Source organism: Miscanthus floridulus, chromosome 6 (assembly GCF_019320115.1).
Source record: "Miscanthus floridulus cultivar M001 chromosome 6, ASM1932011v1, whole genome shotgun sequence".
Lineage (NCBI taxonomy): Eukaryota > Viridiplantae > Streptophyta > Magnoliopsida > Poales > Poaceae > Miscanthus > Miscanthus floridulus.
The window spans coordinates 95,148,973-95,168,746 of record NC_089585.1 but is presented as its reverse complement, the minus strand read 5'-3'; positions in this window follow the sequence as shown (position 1 = coordinate 95,168,746).

Below are 19,774 nucleotides of genomic sequence, written 5' to 3'. Positions count from 1 at the left end.
TGCGACCGGACGCTGGCCGCAGGGTCCGGTCAGTTCATTTGATCAACAGACTACGTTCGGTGCGACCGAACGCTGGAGAGGTCAAGTGACCGGACGTTGAAAGGCATCGTCCGGTCGACTCCAGTAAGGTTCCAGAGAAGGGAATCTGCTGACCGGACCCTTAGGGTCCGATCATGTCTAGTAAGGGTTTAACGTGACCGGACGCGTCCGGTCAGTGGTGACTGGACCCTGCCAGCGTCCGGTCAACACATTTTCACTGGTTCGTGGGTTGAACTGACCGGAGCGTCCGGTCAATACGACCGGAGCGTCCGGTCACCCCGCAGAAGCTCATAACGGTTTGTTTTTCAGGCTGTCTTATAAATAGAAGCTCCACTCGTGTGTGGAGTTACTTTTGCTCATTCCAACAGCTGAGAAACACGTTTGTGAGTGCCAAGAAGAGCAAGGTCCTAGTGAGGTGATTGAGATTTGAGAATCCAAGAGAGTAGCCTCATTAGTGAATCAAGAGTAGCCAAGTGTGCATCCATCTTCTCATTAGGCTTTGCGTGGTCAAGTGAGAGTTCATGCTTGTTACTCTTGGTGATCGCCATCACCTAGATGGCTTGGTGGTGATTGGGAGCTTGGTGATCACCCGACGGAGCTTGTGGGTGACCTAACTCAAGTTGTGAGTGGCTTTGGGTGATTCGCCGCGACGGAGTGTCGAAGAATCAACCCGTAGAGAGCACTTGATCCTTGCGCGGATCAAGGGAGAGCTACACCTTTGTGTGGGTGCTCCAATGAGGACTAGTGGGGAGTGGTGACTCTCCGATACCTTGGCAAAACATCGCCGCATTCCTCTCTCTCCATTTACTTTGAGCATTTACTTTGAGCATTTACTTTGAGCAATTCAATACTTGTTCTTACATTCATAGAATTGTCATGCTAGAGTAAGTTTGGAACATAGGTTGCAAGTCTTTTGTGCGTTAGAGTAATAGAAACACTTTTCTAGGCATAAGGGGTTAATTGGGCTAACCATAGGATTTGATTATTGCAAGAAAATTTAGAATTAGCCCAATTCACCCTCTCTCTTAGGCATCTTGATCCTTTCAATTGGTATCGGAGCCTCGTGCTCACGTTTTTAAGCTTAACCGCTTAGAGCAAGATGTCTCACGGGGATGGACCTCCTCCTATCTTTGAGGGAGATGACTTTTCATATTGGAAAATCCGCATGGAGGCGTACTTAGAAGCTCTTGACATTGGTATTCTTAGAGCCGCCTCACAAGGCTTCCCAAAACCTCGGGATGCTACTAACCTACAAGGCGATGAGGTTAATTATAAAAAATGGAATGCAAAGGCTCGCAACACCATCTTTAGAGGCCTTTGCAAAGATGTGTTCAACCGTGTAAGGAACCACAAAGACGCCCATGCACTTTGGTTAGACATTTGTGCGCTCCATGAGGGAACCAAGAGTGAGCGTGAGGAATGCTATCATCTTATGATTAAAAAGCTAAATTCATTTGAAATGCTTCCCAAAGAAAGTGCTAATGAGATGTATTCTCGTTTAAATGTTCTTGTAGAGGAAGTCAATGGGCTTGGACTCACTCAAATGTCACCATCCAACGTTATGAGAAAGATCTTGAGTGTCCTCCCCATTGACAAATATGGGCACATTGTGACCGTGCTACATCAAGGTGATCTTTTCGCTGCTACACTGACACAAATCTTGGGAAAGATCAATGCTCATGAGATGTACATGCACATCACGCCATAAGATGGCTCATCATCTACAAAGAAGAAAGAGAAGGACTTAGCATTCAAAGCTAGCCAAGATAAGGGCAAAGCAAGACTTGAGTATGAGAGCTCAAGTGATGAAGATGATGAAGAAAGTCTTGCTCTCATGGTGAAGAAGACCACCAAGATGCTAAAGAAGCTAAACAAGAGTGGCATCAAGTTTGATGGCAAGAAGAAGAAGTTCTTCACTAGCTCAAGAAGAAAGCCAATCTCCGAGATGGATTGCTACAATTGTGGCGAACTTGGCCATCTAGCTCATCAATGCACAAAGCCCAAGAAAGATAAGTTTAAGAACAAGAACAAGGGCAAGAAAGATGACTCAAGTAATGAAGATGAAGATGAGAAAAAGAACAAGCCATACAAGAAGAGAGATGGCAAAAAGAGGGACTTCTACAAGAAGAAGAAGAGTGGAAAGGCTTACATTGTCGGTGATTGGCTCACGGACATTGATTCATCAAGTGGATCATTCGATGATGATAGTGACAATGAGAAGGTGGCCGCCATTGCTATTGATCTTGCATCTTCACCGTCACCATCGCCATCATCCTCTACACACCTATGCCTTATGGCCAAGGGTGAACGCAAGGTAACTAAGAATGATGATAGTAGTGATGATGAGCATGCTGGTGATGATGATAGCGATAGCGATGATGATGATTCACCTACATATGATGATCTTGTCAAAATACTAAGAAAATACACTAAGATCATTAGAAAGAGTAGAGCTACAAATGAAAAGCTTGATGCTAAAAATGATTCACTCTTAGCTAAGTGTGATACATTGGAAAAGGCTAATGATGAGCTTAGAGAAACTAATGATGCTATATCATCCAAACTCAAGGAGCTCAAATCTTCTAAGAAAGAGCTTAAAGATAAACATGATAAACTTGAGTGGGTGCACAATGAGCTCATCACTAGTCACAACAAACTAAAAGATGAGTATACAACTCTTAAGATCAATCATGATACTCTTGTCATTGGTCAAGAATTCCTACCAAATGAGCCACATAATGCTACTAACCATGTTGTTAAGATTGATATAGCTACATCATGTGATGATTTGATTGATGAAAGCATTGAGCAAGGATCTAGTGGCAAAGGCAAGCAAGTGGTTGAGTGCAATGACTATGATGAATATGTCAAGCTCAAGAACACAAATGAGAAGCTAATGAAAGATCTTGAAGAAATGAAAAGCCACAACACCATTGTGCTAGAAACTCTTGATCATGACAAAGAGTTGATTCTTGAGAATGAGAAGCTCAAAGAAGAAAACAAGAAGCTCAAGGAAGAGAAGAAAGATGATGCTCTTAAGGAAGAAAATAAGAAGCTCAAGTTGGAGAAAGAGCATCTTAAGATTGGATTGAGCAAGTTTGCTAGAGGCAAGCACCTCCAAAGTGAGTTACTCATGAACACCATCATGAAGATGGATAGAAGTGGCATTGGATATGTGGCAAGTATAGAGAAGAAGAAGGCTCAAGTTCAATAACAACAATCAAAGCCAAAGCCAAAGCCAAAGCCAAAGAGATGTTTTGAGTGTGGACAAGAAGGCCACTTTGCTCATGAGTGTCAAACTCCACCGCCACAACCCTTGCCCAAGCATGCTAGACCCTTTGCCTTTAATGCTCACTATATGCTTAGAAAGGACTCTAGTGGAAAGACGAAAGTCATGTTCTTAGGTCCCCCTAACAAGAATAGGCCTAAGAAGATTTGGGTGGCTAAGTCACTTGTTGAGAAGGTGAAGGGCCCTCAACAAGTTTGGATTCCTAAAGCTTGAATCTCTTGTGTGTAGGTGAACTACAAGACCAGTGGAAGTCATTGGGTTATTGATAGTGGTTGCACTCAACATATGACCGGTGATCCTCGTATGTTCACCTCACTAGATGAAGAGGTAGATGGATAAGAGAAAATAACATTTGGAGATAACTCAAAGGGCAAGGTTAAAGGATTGTGCAAAGTGGCAATATCAAATGATCATTCCATCTCCAATGTGCTCTATGTTGCTTCATTGAGCTTCAACTTGCTATCCGTTGGATAATTATGTGATCTTGGCTTCCAATGCTTGTTCACCGAGAAGGAGGTTGTTGTATCCAAGGTAGATGACAATCAAGTGATATTCAATGGATTTAGATACAACAACTTATATCTAGTGGACTTCACCTCTGAAGATGCAAATTTGAAGACTTGCCTATTTACCAAAACAACACTTGGGTGGCTATGGCATAGAAGGCTTGCTCTATTGGGATGAGCTCACTCAAGAAGCTTATGAAGAATGATTTGGTTGGAGGGTTGAAGGATACGAAGTTTGAGAAGCACAAGCTTTGTAGTGCATGTCAAGCCGGCAAGCAAGTTGCAAATACTCATCCAACCAAAGTTTTTCATGTCAACCACAAGAGTGCTAGAACTCCTACACATGGATTTATTTGGACCGACAACATATAAGAGTTTGGGAGGGAATCTCTATTATCTTGTGATTGTTGATGATTATTCAAGGTATACATGGGTATTCTTCCTTCATAACAAATCCGAAGTTGCATCTTACTTCAAGAAGTTTGCCAAGAGAGCTCAAAATGAATTTGAAGTGAAGCTCAAGAAGATAAGAAGTGATAATGGCAAAGAATTTGACAACACAAACATTGAAGCCTATTGTGATGAAGTTGGGATCAAGCATGAAGTCTTCGCAACTTATACTCCTCAACAAAATGGTGTAGTTGAGAGGAAGAACTGGACCTTGATCACTCTTGCAAGGACAATGCTAGATGAGTACAACACCCCCGAAGCTCTATGGGTGGAAGCAATCAACACCGCATGCTATGCATCCAACCGCCTATTCCTTCAAAAGTTCCTTGGCAAGACACCTTATGAGTTGCTCAATGGGAAGAAGCCAGACGTCTCCTTCTTTAGGGTGTTTGGTTGCAAATGCTATATCTACAAGAAGCGGCAACACTTAGGGAAGTTCCAAAGATGTTGTGATATTGGTTTTCTTATTGGTTACTCATCAAAGTCCAAAGCATATAGAGTATTTAATCATGCCACCGGCTTGGTTGAAGAAACATATGATGTGAAATTTGATGAATCTAATAGCTCCCAAGGAGCACATGAGAATCTTGATGATGTAGGTGATGAACTATTGAGGGAGGCTATGAAGAATATTTCGGTGGGAGACATCAAGCCAAAAGATGATGAAGATGATGTACAAGTCATTGATCAACCTTCTTCATCAAGTGTGCCACAAGATAGTGAGAAAGATGGAAGAGTAGAAAATAAAGATACTCATATCTCCCATGAGCAAATGGTGGTACAAGCACAAGATGTTGATGCTCCACAACCTCCTCCTCAAGTGGTCAATAGAAGAAATACACCTCTCCTACAAGATCATCCACAAGATCTCATCATAGGGAGTCCATCAAAGGGTGTAATGACTCGATCTCAAAAACTTGCTTCATTTATTGTTTATCACTCTTTTGTCTCTTGCTATGAGCCTACCAAGGTAGAAGAAGCTCTCAAAGATCCGGATTGGATTAATGACATGCATGAAGAGTTGAACAACTTCACTCGCAATGAAGTTTGGACTCTAGAAGAGCGACCAAAAGGTGCAAGAGTCATTAGAATAAAGTGGGTGTTCCGTAACAAGCAAGATGATCAAGGTGTTGTTGTGAGGAAGAAGGCAAGACTAGTTGCAAAGGGGTTCTCTCAAGTTGAAGGTTTGGATTTTGGAGAGACCTTTGCACCAGTTGCAAGATTAGAAGCCATCCGTATCCTACTTGCATATGCATCACATCATGAAATGAAACTATATCAAATGGATGTGAAAAGTGCATTTTAAATGGCTTTATTAATGAACTAGTCTATATTGATCAACCTCCTAGGTTTGAAGACCCTAGATATCCTAATCATATTTATAGGTTGTCCAAGGCACTATATGGGATTAAGCAAGCCCCAAGAGCTTGGTATGAGCGCCTTCGGGACTTCCTCATTAAGAAGGGCTTCACCATTGGGAAGGTCGACACCACACTAGCTTGATGGGCATATCTTCATTTGTCAAGTATATGTTGATGATATCATCTTTGGATCATCAAATGAAGACTCATGCAAAGAATTTGGTGAATTGATGTCGAAGGAGTTCGAGATGTCCATGATTGGTGAGCTTACATTCTTTCTTGGTTTTCAAGTCAAGCAAATGAAAGAAGGCATCTTCATCTCTCAAGAGAAATACACAAAAGATCTTCTCAAGAGATTCAAGATGGATGAATGTAAGCCAATCAAGACACCAATGCTTACCAATGGATATCTCGATCTAGATGAGGGAGGTAACTCGGTTGATCAAACTCTCTACCGTTCCATGATTGGTAGCTTTTTATATTTAACCGCGTCTAGGCCCGACATCATGTTTAGTGTGTGTATGTGTGCTAGATTTCAAGCTTTTCCTAAGGAAACACATTTAATTGCCGTAAAAAGAATCCTTAGGTATCTTAAGCACACACCAAGCATTGGCCTTTGGTATCCCAAAGGAGCTATATTTGAATTGGTTGGCTATTCCGATTCGGATTACGCCGGATGCAAAGTTGATAGAAAAAGCACATCCGGAGGGTGCCATTTGCTTGGTAGATCACTTGTGTCTTGGTCCTCCAAGAAACAAAATAGTGTGACTTTGTCCACCGTCGAAGCAGAATACATTACCGCGGGTGCTTGTTGTGCACAAATTTTATACATGAAACAAACTTTGCTAGACTATGGTGTAGTTCTAGAAAAAGTACCTCTCTTGTGTGACAATGAAAGTGTGGTAAAACTTGCAAATAATCCGGTTCAACACTCTCGCACCAAGCACATAGATATCCGCCATCACTTTCTAAGAGATCATATTGCTAAAAATGATATATCACTAGAAGGTGTAAGAACCGAAGATCAATTAGCGGATATCTTCACTAAACCACTAGGTGAGGCTACATTTTGTAGATTGCGGAATGAGCTCAATGTACTTGATTTTAGCAACTTCACAAAAAATTGAGCTTGTGTTGTCCCTTGCATTCATTATAATATATAACATGTTTAATTTTTGGCAATGCATATAGGGCTTGTCTAACATGGTTAAGATAACCGCCGAAAAGCATGTGAAGAAGCTTAACCTTGGATCAAACTTGACAAGCAACTAGATTTACTTACAAAGTATTCCATATGCATGGATGTTGTTTTGTCGTTTTGTTCCATTTGCTCCCTTATTGGCTATTTTCCTAAAAAGAATTACAGCCTAAGGCAAAATATTTTGAAAAATATGAGGGTTTGAGAGAGGTCACTCACATCAGTCCCAATTGGTATTTATTTGGATCTTATTCAAGTTGGAACTTGATTGGGAACAGGCAGCGCGGAGGAACTTTGAAGATTTGCTGGAAAAGGACCACCGGATGCTGCACCGGACGCTGTTGTCCAGCGTCCGGTCAGTTCATAGGAGGTGAACTGCTGGTGAAGGAGTGACCGGACGCTGCGTTTGTGCGTCTGGTCAGGAAGGGATCCAGCGTCCGGTCGTTTGAAGAAGGAACAGGCTATACTGATCGGACCCTGCCTACGTCCGGTCATAGACCACCGAATGCGTCCGGTCATGATTCCAGAGGAATTGGACCTCTCTGGAATCGATCGGACGCTGGGTGGTAGCATCCGGTCGCTACCACCGGAGCGTCCGGTCAGTGGATTTCGCGCGGCATCAGGACTCTTCTTCCGTTTCCTTATCTGTTGTGTTGGGGGTCCTCTTTTAACCGAGCCGTCGCGTACTCCTGACCTAACCCTATTTTCCGCTGCCAAGCCCGTGCGCCCAGCGCCGCCAGCCAGCGTGCCGCCTCCTCACGCACTCAGGCCACCACGAGTCACTATCGCCGTCCTCTGCTCCCGCGTGCCTCTCGCGATCCAGTGCCGCTGGAGCCAAGCCAGTGCGTCCGGTGCCTCCAGCTAGCGAGCAGCTCCACCACGCCGATCTGTCGTGCCCTAGCCCTGCCTCCATGCTGGTAAGGCCCTTTTTGTCAATTCATCAGATTACCTTGCGTCAGCGCAGCAACCCTAACTTCATCATTGTTGCTGATCCCCAGCCGATTCTTCGCAGAGATTCGCAACCCTTGCCCCAGCCAGTTCTGAGGTTTCCCCCACGTGTCACGTCTCTTCTTCTCTCGGATCACTGGTTCGTCAGGTAGCATGCCCATCGCTTCAATTTCATACCTACATTGCTTGCTTCCTAGGGTTTTTGCATCTATTAGATATATTATATTTTTTTGTATATCCATCTATTCCATCGTGCAGCGAGTCGGTGCCGTTGAGGTTCTTGTGGCAGTTGTCAGACAACTCGGAGCCAAGCTCGTGAGTACGGATCGAGACCAAGCCTTGAGAGTGTTAGTTTGACAGTTGATCTTCGTCAGCGGCAGTTCATCCTCTTGTCAGGTCAGATGGCTCGCACGAAGAATGTTGGTGGTGGTCCAGGAGATGACGATCGGAGGCCCCCGCCTCGCCAGCCTGCAGGATCGAAAGGCAAGGCAACGAAGCAGGTGACTTCCAAGAAGCGCAAGTACCCCGACACAGAGACAGCGAGAGCAGCAGCAGTTGCTGAGGCCGCAGAGCATGCCAAGAGAGGAGGTGCCCGCAGTGGAGTCGTCATAGCAGATCATCTAGCACCCGATGCTTAGGGCAGACTGAGGGAGATTAAGCGACTTCATGGTAGTCCACCTGGGACTATCATGATGGCAGGACAACATCTGGCTATTGAGGAGCCTCAGCGTCAGGGGAAGTCCTAGCAGGAGGCACAGCAGCAGCCCCCACCAGCAAAGCCTCAGCCAGCTCAGGAGACTCAGGAGGGCCAGTAGACCAAGGAGACCGAGCTGGCACCCCAGCTACGCCGCTCTGGTCGTACCAGTGCTACAGTTCCACTAAGGCCAGCTACATAGCATAGGGGTTCACGCCCATCGCCCAGACCACAGGGTCCGCCTCTAGTGGTACACCTTGACTTGAGGCCTGCCATAGCCAAACAGGTTCGCCAGCTGAGGTTTATTGAGTTTGACATGTGGTTCCCTCCAAGGAGGGATGAGAGAGCAGCAGAGGGCTTCTATACACTGCTCCAGGAGGATTTCTACAATGCTTATCTCAACAGTGGGGCAGTGTTTAGATCTTAGAGAGTCTGCAATATAGAGTCTATTGTGGCAGCAGCTGGAGAGCACATCCGCCCCTACTTGTCATATTTGCTAGGGCTCACAGATCTGATTGGCCGGACAGGAGTATATGTACCATCTTAGGTTCGGCAGTTCTACACATCGCTCTACGTTGACCCACATCACAACTTCATTCACTTTGCATTCAACGGCAGAGATTACAGGGTGATGAGTTTTAGGGCCCGGGAGATACTGAGGTTACAGGATTAGCCTGTCAAATTGCATGAGGTATGTTATGGACAGCAGGAGCCTCCTAGGCGTCCTCATGGAGGTTTAGTGCCCCCTACTAATCTTGTGCGACATTGCTTCAAGGAGCCCTTTGGTGAGGGGTCAAGGAGGAACTCCAGTGACCTGACTCCTATAGCTCATGTGCTAGAGGCCATTATCAGGAGGACACTACTTCCTAGGTTGGGATATAGAGAGGGTCTAACTCACCTACAGCTCTGGCTCCTTAATACCCTGATGCAGTAGATCGTGTTCGACATTTGGGACCTCCTTCTATCAGAGATGGAGGATACTATTGCTGAGGGCTTCAAGGGTCACAGACAGCTTCCATATGCACATTGGATTACTTTCCTGATGCTCCAGTCTATGCATGTTAGGACCCCAAAGATGGTTGCCGAGTACAGAGGTGCCACCACAGAGTTTTCGGCTTATAACATGGCATAGAGGATCAGGCACAGCACTCCATAGGCACCTGCTCAGTCCTGTCATCGTCCAGATGTTCCAGAGTCAGTAGCTCAGCAGGATGAGATTATCAGAGGCATAGCCGCTACTGAGGAGGAGTAGCTTGAGGCACAGCAGGAGATGACCAAGTCCAGTGACAGTTCAGATGATGATTATCAGCCGATTCCTCAGATGCCTCCACGTAGACACGATGTAGAGGCCGGTAGTTCCAGCTCAGCTCCACCTGCACTGTAGACGGACCCCGCCTTGATTGCTATTCTTGAGCGGATACAACAGGATCAGGCATGACAGGCATAGGAGACCGCTGCCAACTTCGCACAGTTTCAGGCTCGTCAGGACGAGTTCCAGCGGCAGCAGCAGCAGATGCATCAGCAGCAGTTACTCATACAGCAGCAGCTTATGGGATTTATGCAGCATGTAGTGACAGCACTTGGGGCCCCACTGCCACAGCCTTCGCCCTAGCTTGCTCAGCCTGCCACCACTTCGACGACTCCAGCTGTACAGCCCAGTGGGCTTCAGAGTCAGGGACAGCCTCCAGCTCAGTTTGCTTCACCTATAGTTTAGGTGTCCCAGTGGTTGTCCTCATCAGTGGTAGCCCCGCAGTTCACTCCATATCACATGGGCTTCTCATCGAAGCAGTCACCCTCGCTATTCATGCCCGACACGCTAGTCTCTAGGAGTCTTGGAGCATCCTTCAGCGAGTTGACCGGCATGCCTACACCACCTCATATGCATACTACCGGTCCTTCTACAGCAGCCCTAGTCGTTGTGACTACTCAAAGGCTCCCCTCGTCTGTCGCCTCATCAGATCCTACGATAGATGTCCCAGCAGCATCACAGGCAGCACCTGCCCCAGCTCAGACCCAGACCGCTTTAGAGACATTACCAGCCACAGAGGGTCAGTCAGTTCAGATCTTAGCATCAGATGATGATGGCACTCAGTTTCATCTTGCTCCACGTACTTCAGCGCCTGGCTCATCCGCTGCAGCCCCACCGACCGACCCTTAGGTTTTGGTGTTTGACGCCAAAGGGAGAGAGGGTTCGAGTATGTAGACTCAGGGGGAGCGTCTTTTAGGGGGAGCTTGGAGTTCTATCTGTGTGATACACTATTACTTTTATGCATTCATGTGTTACTTTCATGCATATTATTATATCTATGTCATTGTGATATCTACGTGATTGTGATATATGACATGTGTGCTCTCTACTTTACATTATTTATATGTCATATCACTTGTGTTATGCTCATTTGCCCCTGCTTCCGCGTTTATACTCTGATGCAAATGAGCTTTACTTGTACTCTTGCTTAATTCATATCCTTTGAGTACATTATGTTGGCTTGGGTCATATAAGCTTTACTAACACTTTTGTTCTTATCAACAAAAGCTTATATGAACCAAGCCCATCAAAAACCTCACTCTTTCACATACTCGAGGTGGTATTGTCATCAATCACCAAAAAGGGGGAGATTGAAAGCATCTAGGCCCCTAGTTGGGTTTCAGTGATTAATGACAATACAAGATTACTATGACTAACATGTGTTTTGCAGAGACAAGTAAGTTAGGTCATGGTAATGGAGATCAATTGAGCAATCAAGGTTGTTATGCCCCTACGATGGAAATCATTTTGGTTTTCAAAGGATGGACAATAAGGTTAAGGATGACTAGTTCTAAGTGTCGATTGGAGTTGGAGTGACACTTAGAGTAGTTTAGGACTTTATTTTTCCTTTGGCCGTACTATTAAGGGGGTATGGACGGGTAGCATGACCTAGGTGAGTCTACTGAGTTAGGTGTGGTGCACACTTATTAAAACTAGCTCTAGATAGCTCCTATGAATGCCTAAGATCCTTTGGAGCAAACTTCATTCACATATGATCGAGAGTTGGAAGTGAATGGAGGGTCAAATACTGACCGGACGCTGGCCCCGGTGCGACCGGACGCTAGCCGTAGAGTCCGGTCAGTTCATTTGATCAACAGACTGCGTTCGGTGCGACCGGACGCTGGAGAGGTCAAGTGACCAAACGCTGAAAGGCGTCGTCTGGTCGACTCCAGTAAGGTTCCAGAGAAGGGAATCTGCGACCGAACACGTTCGGTCAGTATTGATCGGACCCTAAGGGTTCAGCGTCCGGTCGAGTCCAGTAAGGTTCCAGTAAGGGTTTAATGCGGCTGGACGCGTTCGGTCAGTGGTGATCGGACGAGTCCGGTGAGTGGTGACCAGACCCTGCCAGCATCCGGTCAACACATTTTCACTGGTTCATGAGTTGAACTGACCGGAGCGTCCTATCAATACGACCGGAGCGTCCGGTCACCCCGTAGAAGCTCATAACGGTTCGTTTTTAGGCTGTCTTATAAATAGAAGCTCCACTCGTGTGTGGAGTTACTTTTGCTCATTCCAACAGCTGAGAAACACATTTGTGAGTGCCAAGAAGAGTAAGGTCCTAGTGAGGTGATTGAGATTTGAGAATCCAAGAGAGTAGCCTCATTAGTGAATCAAGAGTAGCCAAGTGTGCATCCATCTTCTCATTAGGCTTCGCGTGGTCAAGTGAGAGTTTGTGCTTGTTACTCTTGGTTATCGCCATCATCTAGACGGCTTGGTGGTGATTAGGAGCTTGGTGATCACCCGGTAGAGCTTGTGGGTGACCCAACTCAAGTTATGAGCGGCTTTGGGTGATTCGTCACGATGGAGTGTCGAAGAATCAACCCGTAGAGAGCACTTGATCCTTGCACGGATCAAGGGGGAGCTACACCTTTGCACGGGTGCTCCAATGAGGACTAGTGGGGAGTGGTGACTCTCTGATACCTCGGCAAAATATCACCGCGTTCCTCTCTCTCCATTTACTTTGAGCATTTACTTTGAGCAATTCAATACTTGTTCTTACATTCATAGAATTGCCATTGTAGGACACTTGGACGCCTAAGAGGGGGGGTGAATTAGGCAACTTAAAATTCTAACTCCAAACTATAGCCTCTTTTTCTACCTCTAGCAAAACCTATGCAAAAGATAATCTATCTAGATGTGCAACTACGGTTTTGCTAGTGTGTTGCTATCTCTACCGCAAATGATAATAAAATGATCAATGTAAATGCGGAAGCTTAAAGAGCAAGGTAGAGATATGCAAACTCCCGTCGACGACTCCGGTATTTTTACCGAGGTATCGAGAAGCGCGCAAGCTTCCCCCTAGTCCTCGTTGGAGCCCCTCGCAAGGAATCCCTCGCAAGGGCCAAGCTCCCGGTCGGGTAACTCCGTGGATAGCCTCGGGCCTCCCCCATGCGCAAGTGGGTCTCCGATGTGCCTTCCAGCAAGCCTCTCCCGGATGCTCCCCGCCGTCTTCACTATCAAGCTTCCGGCCAAAACGCCACGGGCCTTGTTCCCTTCGGTACACGGTGGCGGCCGCACCACAAACACGGTTGGTGCGATCTCGCAAGACTTCAAGCCCCTCCGATGTACAACTCTTGTGCTCGCAAGCACGGGGTGACAAGAGGTATGCAAACCTCACTAAACACTAGGCATACACCTAGAGCAAGCGCATAAGCGGTGGTCTAATCAACCTAAGCACTTCGCAAAGCACCTACGCTAATCACCTGATGAAACACTAAGCACTTTGCAAGTGGAGATCACTAGAATGGTGTATCAACACCCTTGGTATGTTTCCTCAGCTCCACACACCTCAAATGGCCGGTTGGGGGTTGTATTTATAAGCCCCACTGAGAAAGTAGCCGTTGGGGTCGAACTCCCGCAATTCTGCTACTGACCGGACGCTGAGATCGTCCTGACCGGACGCGTCCGGTCGTCCCGACCGTTGCAGCCGCGAACTACCAATCGGACGCTGCCAGCGTCCGGTCGCCTGCCACCAGACGCGTCCGGTCGCAGTTTCGCGCGCCTGGAACCTCTCTGTACTCGATCGGACGCTGCGTTTCTGTGTCCGGTCGGTTGCCGCCAGCGTCCGGTCCTCGCGTCCGGTCGCCTGTCTGCCGAGCCACCGGTCCAGCGTCCGGTCGCGCTTCCAGCGTCTGGTCCAGCGTCCGGTCGCCTCTGCGAGCTCGTTTCTTCGCGATCTTGCGTATGGCTTGGTTCCTATCTTCATGCTTGGACTTTGCTTGATATCTTGGGTCTTTTCCTGTGCTCCTAAGGTCTTTCTTAAGGTGTTGATCATCGGATCATCACGTCGCCTTCGTCCAAGTCATGTCTTGCACCCTATTGAACTACAAAATAAACACTTGCAAATTCATTAGTCCAATTTGGTTGTGTTGGTCATCAAACACCAAAATCCAAAGTAAATGGGCCAAGGGTCCATTTTCCTTACAATCTCCCCCTTTTTGGTGATTGATGACAACACGACCAAAGCAAGCAAATGATAAAAAATTTTAAATTTAAAAATTATCTACTTGCTAGGATGCAATGCAAAGGGCAAGTTTATGATGCTAAGAGATACTACATGAAAGACTATGATACCAATTGAAGACCTAGCTGGCCCTTGCAAATGTCCCCATGTGGCTTATGGATTAAAGTTTTGCTTCTTATAAATTCTCCCCATTACTTAAACTAATCCACAATCCACTATCCTCCCTTTCTTGGACCATTACCATTTGTAAACATTAACTTAATGCTTGCCTTTGGTCCTCCAAATTCTCCCCCTTTGGCATCACACACCGAAAAGGAAGACATTAGTAGCACAAGGGAGGGTCAAATTTCATGATCCTTTGTGTATAGAGTGAAATGGATCACAAAATTTGACTCTCGCATTATATAGACTAAGCTCCCCCTAAATATATGCATACATATGGTAGAAAGCAAAGCATATGCATAATTAGCAATTTGTTGCACAAGAGAGTTTAATCTATATAATGCATGGAGAAAGCATATAAATATGAAATGAAATCAACATGATGATGCCAATTGAAGAATGATGCTTAACTCCAGGGACTCCAATTTCCTTACAATGAGACTACTACACATGTGATAGGTTTGAAAGATTGATACCATTTGTAAAAGTGTTAGTCTCAAAGCATCCAAGTTGTAGAATTACTCCCCCTAAATATGTGCACACAAATGTAGAATACTTTGTAGAAATCATGCACATTGATTTTGGAATAAAAAATACCACTTGAAAGATGACATCTCATGAATGTGAGAATCATTTTCAAAATAGATATTCGGGAGAGATTATCTACAATTTGGACTTTGGCACATATTAGATGAACAATAGTAAAACAAGTTATGTGTCGTGCTCTTAAACAATTGTGAACCATGTAGGTTTGCTCCAAGGGTTAAGAATGAAACTGAGCACGCCTACCATATGATATACCTAGTGTATGCATGACAAAAGATATAAGAATTCAAATGCAAACATAGGCATGAAGAGTAACTAGATGCTAAAAGATACCAATTGTAGGAAAATTTTAAATCTAATATCAATTGAAGTAAATTGAATCTAGTTACCTGACATGGGAAGGGGAATTTGGGTCCATAGTATTCACTAACCCACTTGGCAATAACTTTGTCCAACATGATGCACCCCATGAAATGCACCCATACTTTGCCAAGTCTCCAAATTCCCCGAAGTCCATTGGACTTCTCACTTCCCTCTCGGGATCCAAACCTTCTTGGTGCTTTTCATGTTGGAGATGATTTCCTTTGGCACCCAAAAGCGTTTGACCCCATTGTTGGCTTGCTTGTTCACTTTGATAGCCACCACCTTGTCATTTTTCTTCTTCTTCAAGAGATAAGGTGTGGAGGCTTTCTTGTCCACCTTGTTGGTGTAGGTGTTGGAGAGCTTGCTTGTTTGCGTTTTCTCTTTCTTCTTTTCTCCTCCCCCATTCTTCACCTTGCACTCATAGGACTTGTGACCTTCCTTGTGGCAAACATAGCAAACCATGGTTTGTCCTTCATCAAGCTTCTTCACTCCCTTGACGGTGTTATCTTGATGAAGTTGGGTTTGCTTTGCCTTGCCTTTCACTTGAGTCAAGTCCTTGGTGAGGCGAACTACTTCTTGCTTGAGTTTCTCATTCTCCTTTACAACCTCTTGTGTACATGTATCTACAATCACTTTCTCAACACAAGCTTGGTTGCACAAGGATGAGTCTAAAAATAAATCATTGCAAGAAGTAGAGGCATCCTTTTTAATTATGTCATTTCTTTTAGATGCCTTGGTGGGGGTATTTTTGACGGCCTCAAGTTTAGCAACTTTATTTGTTAGCTCATCACAATGCTTGCACATGATTTCCATTTTAGCAAGCAAACTTTGATAATCATTTTGTGAGCTAGCTAATTTTTCTTTTAATTTTTTATTTTTCTTTTCAAGTTGCTTATCATTGATTGTGCATGCACTCGTTGTTGCACTAACCTCAAGTTGCTTAATTTTAGTAGATAGTTCAACATTGAGATTTGCAAAGTTTTCATATTGTTCAAGTAAATTCTTGTATGCTTCTTGTGAACTACCTAGCTCTTCTTTTAAAATTTTGAGCTTCTTTTGTTGACTAGTGCAAACTTTAGCATATTTAAGATTTTGTTGCACAATTGTATTGTAAGAAGGCAAATCATCATCACTATCACTCTCACTAGAGGATGAGCTTTCGTTACCTCGTGCCATAAGGCACACACGAGAAGAGCTTGATGATGAGTGTTTGCGCCCTCGCCTCTTGTGATGGTCTTCTTCACTTGAAGAATCATCCCATGATTTTATTGATGTGAGGGCTTTGTTCTTGCACGCCTTCTTCTTTGTCTTGGGTGTGGGCTTGTTTGGACAAACTTCCACAAAGTGCCCCACCTCGCCACATCCATAGCATCCTCTCTTTCTTTGCTCGTTTCTTTGATTGGTGAAAATAAGGTATTGGATTTGGATGGGCACACCCTTGACATTGAGCTTTTGGATCATCTTCTCTACCTTATTGATAAGTTTGATTGATTCTTCATCAAGGTTGGAGGTGGAGGAGGAAGATTGATCATCACTTGATTCTTCTTCTTCATCATCATCATCCTCATCTTCATCTTCACTTGAGGAACTTGAGCTTGAGCTTGTCTCAACTTTCTTGCCCTTCATCTTCTTTTTCTCGCTACATGCGAGAGCTTTGCCTTTGCTCGATGAAGAGGCTTCCTCTTGACCCATCTTGCGTGACATTTCAAATGCCACTATCTTGCCAATGACAATGCCTGGGGTCATAGTGCTCAAGTCCTCCATATTGTGAAGGATGGTGATGATGCTTGAATATTTCTTTTGTGGTAGCACGGAGATGATCTTCCTCACGATGTTCGCATCATCTAGCTTTAATAATCCTATAGAGTGGAGCTCATTGATAATTAGATTCAATCGAGAATACATATCATGAACAAGCTCATCTTCATTCATTGTAAAGGAATCATAATTTTGCTTAGCTAGACAATGTTTTTGCTCACGGACATTACTTGTGCCGTCATAGAGCTCTTGGAGTTTTGACCAAATTTCATGTGCCATATTTAAAGTAAATACTTGGTTAAAAACATCCATGCTAAAAGATTCAAACAAGCAATTTTTTGCTCTAGCATTAAAATGCAATTCTTTTTCATCACTCTTCGTGGGTTTTTCGGGATTCTTAATGGATTTCATCCCATCGCGAGTGACTCTCCATACACCTAAATCAACCGCCTCAAGATGGCAAGCCATTCTAGCCTTATAATAGAGGAAGTTAGTGCCGTCAAATTGTGGAGGCCTAGCGGTATCCATCCCAACCACTCTAATTAGCGTTGGCTCAACGGCAGTTAAGCCAAAGGTCCAAATATGATCCAACCGGCTTTGATACCACTTGTAGGACACTTGGACGCCTAAGAGGGGGGGGTGAATTAGGCAACTTAAAATTCTAACTCCAAACTATGGCCTCTTTTTCTACCTCTAGCAAAACCTATGCAAAAGATAATCTATCTAGATATGCAACTACGGTTTTGCTAGTGTGTTGCTATCTCTACCGCAAATGATAATAAAATGATCAATGTAAATGCGGAAGCTTAAAGAGCAAGGTAGAGATATGCAAACTCCCGTCGATGACTCTGGTATTTTTACCGAGGTATCGAGAAGCGCGCAAGCTTCCCCCTAGTCCTCGTTGGAGCCCCTCACAAGGAATCCCTCGCAAGGGCCAAGCTCCCGGTCGGGTAACTCCGTGGATAGCCTCGGGCCTCCCCCACGCACAAGTGGGTCTCCGATGTGCCTTCCGGCAAGCCTCTCCCGGATGCTCCCCACCGTCTTCACTATCAAGCTTCCGGCCAAAACGCCGCGGGCCTTGTTCCCTTCGGTACACGGTGGCGGCCGCACCACAAACACAGTTGGTGCGATCTCGCAAGACTTCAAGCCCCTCCGATGTACAACTCTTGTGCTCGCAAGCACGGGGTGGCAAGAGGTATGCAAACCTCACTAAACACTAGGCATACACCTAGAGCAAGCGCATAAGCGGTGGTCTAATCAACCTAAGCACTTCGCAAAGCACCTACGCTAATCACCTGATGAAACACTAAGCACTTTGCAAGTGGAGATCACTAGAATGGTGTATCAACACCCTTGGTATGTTTCCTCAGCTCCACACACCTCAAATGGCCGGTTGGGGGTTGTATTTATAAGCCCCACTGAGAAACTAGCCGTTGGGGTCGAACTCCCGCAATTCTACTACTGACCGGACGCTGAGATCGTCCTGACCGGACGTGTCCGGTCGTCCCGACCATTGCAGCCGCGAACTACCAATCGGACGCTGCCAGCGTTCGGTCGCCTGCCACCGGACGCGTCTGGTCGCAGTTTCACGCGCCTGGAACCTCTCTGTACTCGATCGGACGCTGCGTTTCTGCGTCCGGTCAGTTGCCGCCAGCATCCGGTCGCCTGTCTGCCGAGCCACCGGTCCAGCGTCCGGTCGTGCTTCCAGCGTCCGGTCCAGCGTCCGGTCGCCTCTGCGAGCTCGTTTCTTCGCGATCTTGCATACGGCTTGGTTCCTATCTTCATGCTTGGACTTTGCTTGATATCTTGGGTCTTTTCCTGTGCTCCTAAGGTCTTTCTTAAGGTGTTGATCATCGGATCATCACGTCGCCTTCGTCCAAGTCATGTCTTGCACCCTATTGAACTACAAAATAAACACTTGCAAATTCATTAGTCTAATTTTGTTATGTTGGTCATCAAACACCAAAATCCAAAGTAAATGGGTCAAGGGTCCATTTTCCTTACAGCCATGCTAGAGTAAGTTTGGAACATAGGTTGCAAGTCCTTTGTGCGTTAGAGTAATAGAAACACTTTTGGGCATCTTGACCCTTTCAGCTAGGTTTCATCAATTATCCAAAACCAAACTAGGACTTTCACTGGGGCAACCGGAGCTAGGGCAGGGGAGCTCGTCCCCGTCCATTCCCTAGCTCCCTATGAGAGCCCGTATCCTCGAATTCGCACATGCCCTAGCTCCCTCAAAGCCGGAGGCACGAGCGCCAAGCTCACACACGATGGTAGGCCTGAGCGGCGGACTCGCATGACAGCGGCAAGCACGAGCAATGGATCTGGTGAAAGCTCTAGTTTAGTTTTGGTGAATTGATAAAACCCTAAGTGCTAACCTAGTTTATCAAGTGATCATGAGATAGGTAGCACATTCCAAGTGATGAAGCAAATCAAGATCATAACATGATGATGGTGACGCCATGGTGATGATCAAGTGCTTGGACTTGGAAAGAAGAAAGAGATGAACAAAAAGCTCAAGGCAAAGGTATAAATTATAGGAGCTATTTTGTTTTGGTGATCAAGACACTTAGAGAGTGTGATCATATTTAGGTTTGATAGTCGTACTATTAAGAGGGGTGAAACTCGTATCGGAATGCGGTTATCAAAGTGCCACTAGATGCTCTAACTCATTGCATATGCATTTAGGATCTAGTGGAGTGCTAACACCCTTGAAAATGTTTGTGAAAATATGCTAACACATGTGCACAAGGTGATACACTTGGTGGTTGGTACATTTGAGCAAGGGTAAGGAACTTCACCGGCGGAGCGTCTGCCCGTAGAGTGCGGACAGTCCGACGGTGCCACCGGCACCCTAGATAGAAAAGACGGAGGTCACTGTAAGTGACCGGACGCTGGTCTTGGTTGGACCAGCGCGTCCGGTCAGTGGCAGCAAAGGGCATGCGTTTTAGTCTCATGACCAGACGCT